Raw genomic sequence first — 11182 nt, forward strand, 5'->3', positions numbered from 1 at the left:
TGTCTAGATTTATTATCCCATGACCAGACAATCATTTAAGACTTTAAAGTTGTAATGCATTTTCTTATATTACTTATTTACAAGTCTTAAATGATTGTCTGGTCATGGGATAATAAATCTAGACATACAAAAGTGGCTTTTCAAGGATTCCTTTCTTTACTTTAACGGTTCTGGGGATCCCCAGTCACTTTTGGGACTTTGTATTTAAATAGACATAATGAGGCCCATTTATCAAGCTCCGTATGGAGCTTGAAGGGTCGAGTTTCTGGCGAGTCTTCAGACTCGCCAGAAACAGCAGTTATGTAGCAGCGGTCTAAAGACTGCTGCTCCATAACCCTGTTCGCCTGAATCGCCAGAATTCAACCCGATCGAGTACGATAGGGTTGATTGACACCTCCCTGCTGGCGGCCCATTGGCCGCGAGTCTGCAGAGGGCAGCGTTGCACCAGCAGCTCTTGTGAGCTGCTGGTGCAAAGGTGAATACGGAGAGCGAATTGCTCTCCGCATTCAGCGACGTCTCGCGGACCTGATCTGCACTGTCGGATCAAGTCCGCAAGACCTTTGATAAGTAGGCCCCTTTGTGTCAATATTACCCAATTGTGATGTGCTTGAAAGTAGGGCAAATGTATAAATGATTTGTCGAAATAAATGTTGTTGTTTTTTACTCTGCTGACTTGCAACATTCGTTTTTATTTCCAGCAGATTAATTGTGTTTTACTGGATTGCTTAGACCCTAAGGAATGTGATTCTTAACTGTTATAGTCTGTCCTAGTGCTGGAAAAGATTGGCTTTTTTCTCTGGTTTCTGTCTTTCTGTTTACTCTTTCTAAATATTCCTTACTTTTTTGAGTGTGTATACATTATATATATATATATATATATATATATATATATATATATATAATGTGTCTGTAAGTACATATATACACATATAAATACATCAATACATCTGTAAACGTACTGTATATATGTATGTACATATTTAGACATATATATTTTTGTATATCTATGTTAAAGCCCTTTGCCTGCCTTTTTTTTCTAACACCTGAGACCTCATATCATTGAGCCCTTATAACTTTTTTGTGCAATATTTTTTGTAATAATTTTTATTAGATGGTGCTATTATGAGTGTAACATTACTTTGTATTTTTGATGTGTTTTGTGACACTTTTTTGTTTCGCAAAACAGTTAACCAGAGCTCTGAGGTCGTGCTAACCCGAAGCGCCTTAACTTCAAACTATTGCGTTTGCTTTAGGTGCCTCTGCTTTGATTAAAAAGGAGCTTAAGTTTCTAGGGTTGCCACCTTTTTTGGAACAAAATCCAGACCGTGAACAATTGCATAAATGATTACCCAGCATAACTCATAAAATAAAGCTGTTAGAACTGATTTTAAATTATATTGGGTATTTAACGCTCCCACTTGAGCGCTAGAAATATGTTTTTGCACACGTCGGGTAGCGCTTGTATTACAAGTTGAAAGTAAACAGTTTTCACTTGAGCGCTAACCCAATGAAGTGACCCACAGAAGTGAATAAAGCACAAAAAGTGCAAAAAAAAACCCTACTCACGAGCAAACCCGATGTGTGCTAACCCGACATGAAAGTATTATATTTCACATTCCAATGTTCTTCATATAGCAGAATATGTTCTATTTACTCATTAATACACATTTATATATATATATATATATAGTACATGATTGTATATAGGTATAGATATATACAGATATAGAGGAATATCTATTTATAAATACATATAACACATTCTGCTATGTGCAGAACATTTGAAATGTTAATTATTTACAGTAAATACACAGTATAACACGTTATTAAAAATGAAGATTGCATAAATACGATTGTTCATGTTTTCATCTACTTAACTGCAATGGGTTCTAATGCACTTATATATGTCTATTACATATGTACACATATAAATACATATTTAGATATGTATATGTATGTAACTCAGTGTTAAAGCCCTTTGCCCGTCCTTTTTTTTCTAACACCTGAGACCTCATATCTTTGAGCCCTTATAACTTTGTTGTGCAATAATGTTTTTTTTAATATTAGTGTTATTATGAGTATAACTATACTTTGTAATGTATTTTTGATGTATTTTGTGACACTTTGTGTTTCGCAAAAAAGTTAACCAGAGCTCTAAAGACGCGGCTATTATCTAGTGTAAATTGCGATTGCGCTCATGCGTTTACTTTTAACTTGTAATACGAGCCGTAAACCAAACACACACAAACAGCCGCGATAAACCCCTTTTCATGCGTAACTGTTAACGGATCACTCGTAATCTGGCAAAATATGTCTATAATCGGATTCCCACACACAATGAAGTTTCAGCATTAAAGGGCCTTTATTTCTATATTTATTCTTTATTATCTTCTAGGCGATAAGCCTGCTCAAAGGGCAGTCTGTTTTTTTAAAGTGAGGTCCATCTATCCCTATCCATCTATCCCTGTCCCTAATCCTCTGTCCCTATCCCTGTCCCTATTCTTCTATCCATTTGTCCCTGTCCCTATCCCTCTGTCCCTTTTTCTAAGGTCCCTGTCCCGTTATCCCTAATTCTTCTGTCCCTATCCCTTTTTCCTTGTCCCTATCCCTCTGCCCCTGTCCCTCTGTCCCTGTCCATATACCTCTCCCTCTGTCCCTATCCCTCTGCCCCTATTCCTCTGTCCCTCTGTCCATATCCTTCTGTCCCTGTCCCTCTATCCCTATCCCTCTGTCCCTAATCCCTCTGTCCCTGTCCCTCTGTCTCTGTTCCTCTGTCTCTGTCCCTATCCTTCTGCCCCTCTGTCCCTATCCCTCTGTCCCTATCCCTCTATCCCTGTCCCTATTCCCCTGTCCCTATACCAATGTCCCCATCCCTCTGTCCCTGATCCCCCCCCCCTTCTCTATTGCCGCAATCTTAGGTACTGGCAGCTGTCTATAAACCCCTTTTTTCTATTCTTTTTATTTTTTTTATTTTTGTCACCAGGCTGACAAGTCTACCCCCCCCCACCCCCTTATTCCCTGGCTAACTCCTTTTTACTACAGATTTGGCCCTTTCATGGCTTACGTGATCTCCCAGACTCTTCCTATTGCTTGTTTTGTGGTTTGTATATCCTCATGGAAGAGCTGATCTGCTGGACAGATAGCTCAGCATGCTAATGCACTCTGGCTGAGCTCTGTAGCAACCCAAGGGTTGCAGGTTCGATCCCCGGCAAGGTCCACTCAGCCTTTCATCCTTCCAAAGTCGATATAATAAGCAGCGCCTTGAGACCCTTACGGGTGATTAGCCGTGCTTTAGAAGTACCCAATACATACATACATCTCTGACCGCCTAACCCCTCTCCGGCTGGCCGGGCTCCTTGAACTGCCGGTCGGCCGCATCACCCTGGACATCCGCTAACCTATACACCAGGTTGCTCCAGCCGCCCTTTTCCCCAGAGCTCCGCTCTTTTGGGTAATTGGTACCCCCTAGGGAAGGCAAGAGGTGAGGTGATTGCTGGAAGGGAGCTCCCTTGGGGTTTTGGACCCCCTACAACCCCTACTTTACCTGGCTTCTCCAGTGTATGTTTGATCCACTGCCGCTCTGGCCCCCAGCAACGGATCATGTGTTCTGGACTGTGACATCTGGGGACCAAGGGCTTTACAACGACACCCTGGAAGTGCCGCCGCTCCCCCCGGGATCACCCCGGAACCACCGCCTCTGTACCACTGGGACTCTATGGGACTATGGACACTATAGGGGTGCCAGCCTGTCTGGAGTGGCGGGAATGGTGGGAGATCTGGGGGTCAGACTTTTTTTAACTTGCCAGACACTGGTTATTAATTTTGCCTGCTCAGTTAACCACTACAGTTAAACAGGTTATATAGTCTGGGTTACAGACTTCGATAGTGTACCAAGTTACTGTTTAAAAGTATACTACTCCTCAGTACAACATTTTGCAACCAAACATAATTCTGAATTGAATTCATTCAGATGGACAGTCATTGAAGAGGTTGTGGTACCTAAGAGAGGAGGAGACATTGACCCCCTGCTAGCTAAACGTGAGGTGTTCTGGATTTTCACTCTGAGAACCAGAGTACCTCAATGATTGAATTCCAAATATGACCTTATTAATTTTTGGGAATAATCTTCGGGCCCATTCTTTAGTTGCCAGCTCCATCCTCATATTTAAAATTAACCAAGCTAGGGGACGCTCTCTACTACATAAATGAATATATGACCATCTAAAAGTAAAAAAAAACACAAAATAAATTAAAACAAATAAAATAAATAACATATAATCAATCACAAATGCATCAGATCAATCGCAAATGCATAAAAAGTAATATAAAATATTGCAACTACAGTACAAGTCCAATATATAAGAGGACAGGTCAGAGATATTCTTATCTCACAAAACGGTTAGTCCATAATTTCCATATACAGGGCTGCTCTCCTTCTTGCAGATCACTCTAGATCAGGCTCTAGACATGGATACAAAAGACAAGTGTTAGCACCTTACTTTTATCCCTATCGCTCTTTGAGGCGAACTGCATTCAGTACTCCATCTGGGTACTGCATCTGGTGTTCCTGAGTGTTACCTGCTGCCTGGGTTAGCTGATACACCCTGAGTTATTAGCCTGCTACCACGAGCATACAAGGGTGCTTCAGCTAAATGTGAGTATCCATCTGGCTTTTTATTCAGTGTTGGATTTGTTACAACTCTGATCTACACATGAGGCGCCCCTTTGTCTTTTGTATCCATCCTCATATTTATAGTTATAATTAGAATTATTGTCATTATTTCTCTTGTTAAGTGTATCCAGTCCACGGATCATCCATTACTTGTGGGATATTCTCCTTCCCAACAGGAAGTTGCAAGAGGATCACCCACAGCAGAGCTGCTATATAGCTCCTCCCCTCACTGCCATATCCAGTCATTCTCTTGCAACTCTCAACTAAGATGGAGGTCGTAAGTGGACTGTGGTGTTTTATACTTAGTTTATTTCTTCAATCAAAAGTTTGTTATTTTTAAATGGTACCGGAGTGTACTGTTTATCTCAGGCAGTATTTAGAAGAAGAATCTGCCTGCGTTTTCTATGATCTTAGCAGAAGTAACTAAGATCCTTTGCTGTTCTCACATATTCTGAGGAGTGAGGTAACTTCAGAGGGGGAATAGCATGCAGGTTTTCCTGTAATAAGGTATGTGCAGTTAAAATATTTTTCTAGGGATGGAATTTGCTAGAAAATGCTGCTGATACCGAAGTAATGTAAGTAAAGCCTTAAATGCAGTGATAGCGACTGGTATCAGGCTTAAAAATAGAGATACATACTCTTATAAAAGTGTATTTTAAAACGTTTGCTGGCATGTTTAATCGTTTTTTACATATGTTTGGTGATAAAACTTATTGGGGCCTAGTTTTTTCCACATGGCTGGCTTGAATTTTGCCTAGAAACAGTTCCCTGAGGCTTCCCACTGTTGTAATATGAGTGGGAGGGGCCTATTTTGGCGTTTTTTTGCACAGCAAAAATTAAAGACACAGACATCCAGCTTCTTCCTGCATGATCCAGGACTTCTCTGGAGGGCTCAAAAGGCTTCAAAAGTCGTATTGAGGGAGGTAAAAAGCCACAGTAGAGCTGTGGCAGTTGTTGTGACTGTTTAAAAAACGTTTTTTTGTCATTTGTTATTCAGTTTTTGGTATTAAGGGGTTAATCATCCATTTGCAAGTGGGTGCAATGCTCTGCTAACTTATTACATACACTGTAAAATTTCGTAAATATCTTTATTGGTGTGAATCCAAGAGTTACTCATGGAGTAAGGTTAGGATTCCTAGGATATTGTCCTTTCTCCAAGAGGGTTTGGACAAAGGCTTATCAGCTAGTTCTTTAAAAGGACAGATCTCTGCTCTGTCTATTCTTTTGCAAAAGCGTCTGGCAGAAGTTCCAGGCATTTTGTCAGGCTTTGGTTAGGATTAAGCCTGTGTTTAAAACTGTTGCTCCCCCGTGGAGCTTAAACTTGGTTCTTAAAGTTCTTCATGGAGTTCCGTTTGAACCCCTTCATTCCATTGATATTAAACTTTTATCTTGGAAAGTTCTGTTTTTGATGGCTATTTCCTCGGCTCGAAGAGTCTCTGAGTTATCTGCCTTACATTGTGATTCTCCTTATCTGATTTTTCATTCAGACAAGGTATTTCTGCGTACCAAACCTGGGTTTTTACCTAAGGTGGTTTCTAACAGGAATTTCAATCAAGAGATTGTTGTTCCATCATTGTGTCCTAATCCTTCTTCAAAGAAGGAACGTCTTTTGCATAATCTGGACGTAGTCCGTGCCTTGAAGTTTTACTTACAGGCTACTAAAGATTTTCGTCGTTTACTCTGGACAGAGGAGAGGTCAAAAAGCTTCGGTAGCCTCTCTCTCCTTTTGGCTTTGGAGCATAATACGCTTAGCCTATGAGACTGCTGGACAGCAGCCCCCTGAAAGGATTACAGCTCATTCTACTAGAGCTGTGGCTTCCATCTGGGCCTTTAAAAATGAGGCCTCTGTTGAACAGATTTGCAAGGCTGCGACTTGGTCTTCGCTTCACACCTTTTCAAAATTTTACAAATTTGACACTTTTGCTTCTTCGGAGGCTGTTTTTGGGAGAAAGTTTCTACAGGCAGTGGTTCCTTCCATTTAAGTTCCTGCCTTGTCCCTCCCATCATCCGTGTACTTTAGCTTTGGTATTGGTATCCCACAAGTAATGGATGATCCGTGGACTGGATACACTTAACAAGAGAAAACATAATTTATGCTTACCTGATAAATTTATTTCTCTTGTAGTGTATCCAGTCCATGGCCCGCCCTGTCCTTTTAAGGCAGGTCTAAATTTTAATTAAACTACAGTCACCACTGCACCCTATGGTTTCTCCTTTCTCGTCTTGTTTCGGTCGAATGACTGGATATGGCAGTGAGGGGAGGAGCTATATAGCAGCTCTGCTGTGGGTGATCCTCTTGCAACTTCCTGTTGGGAAGGAGAATATCCCACAAGTAATGGATGATCCGTGCGTGGACTGGATACACTAGAAGAGAAATAAATTTATCAGGTAAGCATAAATTATGGTTTTTTTTTACTTAATCGCATATTGTTGTGCAAATCAGGTTAGCCTCTGCAGCGCTAATACAGTTTTATTAGCATGATTTATATTTATATATTGCTTTTATTACTTGTGCTTTTTGCGATTGTGGCTTGCTGAAATGTATCAATTAATTTGCTTTCATGCTCTCGGTTTGTGCACACCATTGGATGTTATACTTTAGCTTAAGCAGCATATGGGGTTAATTCTCCTTTAATTAGTGCTTGAGGGCTTTTCTTTCTATCTAATGTTTTAACCAATCAGAATTCACCTTTTTATACACCTTGTAAGGTGTAGCACCTCAGATTATGATTACGGCTTAGGCCGAAACATGTCAACCGTTTGGTGCTACGCCATCTAATGCACTTTGTAATTGCACTGTTCCAGATGATGATTTTATCTTTTTGATGCATAAAGGACCAGTAAACACAGTAGATTTGCATAATCAACAAATGCAAGATAACAAGACAATACAATAGCATTTACTCTGAATTTCAAATGAGTAGTAGATTTTTTATAACAAATTTCAAAGTTATGTATATTTCCACTCCCCCTGTACCATGTGATAGCAATCAGCCAATCACAAATGCATATACGTATAGTCTGTGAGTTCTTGCACATGCTCAGTAGGAGCTGGTGACTCAAAAAGTGTAAATATAAAAGAATGTGCACATTTTGTTTAATGGAAGTAAATTGGAAAGTTGTTTAAAATTACATGCTGTATCTGAATCACTAAAATTTAATTTGACCTGAGTGTCCCTTTAATAAAGAATCTACTTTTATACAAACAAGCGAGACCTTCCCCTATTGTTACCATTTTATATATCACAGATCCCTTCATGGAGATCTAGTGATGGATCAGTCTAGTTGATTCACGCTTTTTTCAGCATCTCAGGAGTAATCATAGAATCTAACATGAAGGTGTCAGTGTAAATTTAGATCAACTTAATCACACCCTTTTTCTTAAGAGTGGTAATCAACTCACGAGTCATTATCAGTACACAATATCTTTATTAAAGGGACACTCAGGTTAAATTAAATTTTCATGATTCAGATACAGCATGTAATTTTAAACAACTTTCAAATTTACTTCCATTAAAAAAAATGTGCACAGTTTTTTATATTTACAATTTTTGAGTCATCAGATCCTACTGACCATGTGCAAGAATTCACAGACTATACGTATATGCATTTGTGATTGGCTGATTGCTATCACATGGTACAAGGGGCGTGGAAATATACATAACATAAAATTTGTTATAAAAAAATCTACTACTCATTTGAAGTTCAGACTAAGTGCTATTGCATTGTCTTGTTATCTTGCATTTTTTGATTATGCAAATCTAATGTGTTGACTGGTCCTTTAAGCAACGTACAGCAGTGGATATAAAAACCCATGCATGGTGGTTCCAGTGATATTGTATAGAGCAAATTCATAGAAAGTACTAAGATGCATAATTTATTAGAGTGACCAATAGGCCTGAACTACTGACATTTTTATCCCCCTGATCATAGTTGTTTACAAACAACAATAGCCAGTGTTTGTGTTGTTTTTTTAAAGTTGTTTGTTACCTTTATTTTAATTTGATGTTAATATAAGTTATGTTTTAAAACCCTTTTTGGAAATACACTGCCCATGAGTCAGGGCCCATAATGCTACATGTGCATACTTTGCGAGGGAAGGCACACTGCTTCACAGTGTTATCCCTCTTTGTGCTCACCTTATCAAGATGAGTTGGGTGTATGTAAGTGTGTGTGTTTTCACAAAAAAGTATGTTCTAGTTCCGCCTGAATACTGGTTCTGTCTGGTTATTTGGGTGGGCTCTGGCTATAATCACCTCTCTTCACTCTATAGCTGCAAGTTCCAGGGACAGGAAGGACCCTCTTGGCAGAGCTACCCAGTCAGGGTAGCCGGTGTCCGTCACAATTTTTTTCTGTAATGTAGTGGTCCCACCACCTTCCCCCACCCCACGATCACACAGTGTCACCGTCTGTAACTATAAGGCATCTGGCCTCATATGGAGGCGGAGCACCGATCGCGCTCCAGCTAGGGTTGCCACCTTATGCCCAGAAGATTCCTGTACACTTTTTAAATGGGGGCGGAAAGGATGCGTCTTGAGGCGTGGTTTGGGGTGTGGCTTCTCGCAGCCTCAAATTCAATATGAAATCAAATTTTTATATATATATATATATATATAGACAAAAATAGCGCACTCCCACTCGCCAATAATTACTCCAGACCAGGGTGCATAAGCAAATAATAAATATAATCCAATAATATGCACTCCCACTCCCTGGGTTTAAGCACAGCACACTTTATTCAGCAGTGACGTTTCGGGGCATTCACCCCTTCCTGTTATGCTGTTATGTTACAGCTGAGAGCTGGAGCTCCTGAAGCTGTCTCGCGCTGCAGGCTGCACGCACAACGGACGACAGCGTCGGACACGTTACAAACGCGATTATGTTATAGATGTTGACCAGAATCTTAAAAATACTGGTCTTGTCAGTAAAAACCCTAAGCATAACTCACTTGCGGCGGTGAAGAGGGTAGGGTACAAATTTATATCAAATATACAATTTTAGATTTGCAATGTTTTCTGCAAAACAAAAGGGTTTTTATTAAATCTACGCCTTTTATTTAGCCTTTTATGTGAGCTTTAGTGCAGTGTTGACTAGATTAGAAAAAAGTTCTAATCTAAAATATACAATATTAGTGATTTTCTGTCATTTATATATTTATTTATTTTTACATTTTCCTCTTTTCATGTTAAAGGGACACTGTACCCAATTTTTTTTCTTTTGTGATTCAGATAGAGCATTCAAGTGGAGCTTTCAAGTGAGTAAGCTTTTACTTTCCCTAATCATCAAGCTGATATTGAAGTTCCTAGGTGGCGTTGAACATGTGTATACATATAGTTAATACTTTTGTTCAAGAAGAAGGTTTCATTTTATATAAGCAATTTTGTTAATCCTGAAGCATAACTATAAACTTTTTGACATACAAGACATTATGTACTGTGGCTTTTAGTAATAGATTTCTTAAACAATATATTGGGAGCATTACAGACTGGTCAACGAGAAATACTAAAAAAAAATAAAGAAAAAGAAAAGCATACAGATCAGACCGTTTGGAGAAGAAATAATTAATTAGGGGTTGATCCCAATTCCTTAGAAAAAGTTATCAAATGTTTTTTTAAACAGAAAATCACCATTGTAGATAAATTATTTGACAGATAAAATAGTTGATACATTTTTCTTAAAGGGACACTCAGGTTAAATTAAATTTTCCATGATTCAGATACAGCATGTAATTTTCAACAACTTTCCAATTTACTTCCATTAAAAAAAATGTGCTCAGTCTTTTATATTTACAATTTTTGAGTCACCAGATCCTACTGAGCATGGGCAAGAACTCAGACTATACGTATATGCATTTGTGATTGGCTGATTCATGGTACAAGGGGAGTGGAAATATACATAACTTTGAAATTTGTTATAATAAAAATCTACTACTCATTTGAAGTTCAGACTAAGCGCTATCGCATTGTCTTGTTATCTTGCATTTGTTGATTATGCAAATCTAATGTGTTGACTGGTCCTTTAAGGATTGTGACCGACTCTTAGTGAAATATTTGAAAACAAATGAATATGTGCTTCTAGTTCTATGCTTAACCACCAGGGGGAGCAATGAAATAAAACAGAATAATAAGAATAATGTCCAATTGTATAGTAGTAATGAAGCTTAAAGGGATATCAAACCCAAACATTTTCTTTTGGGATTCCGACAGAGCATACAATTTAAAAAAAAAAAAAAAGCTTCCAATTTACTTCTATCATCAAATTTGCTTCATTTCCATTGTATTATTTATTGAAGAGAAACCTAGGTAGGAATCTGCAGCACTACATGGCAGGAAATAGTTCCATCTAGTGCTCTTGCAAATGTATAACATTTTTAAAAACTGCTGCCATATAGTGCTCCAGATACGTGCACGCTCCTGAGCTTATGGCCCTGCTTTTCAACAAAAGATACTAATGGAACAAAGAGTAATTGATAATACAAATAAATTAGAAAGTTATTATAAAAGAAATATT

Source organism: Bombina bombina, chromosome 6 (assembly GCF_027579735.1).
Source record: "Bombina bombina isolate aBomBom1 chromosome 6, aBomBom1.pri, whole genome shotgun sequence".
Taxonomy (NCBI): Eukaryota; Metazoa; Chordata; class Amphibia; order Anura; family Bombinatoridae; genus Bombina; species Bombina bombina.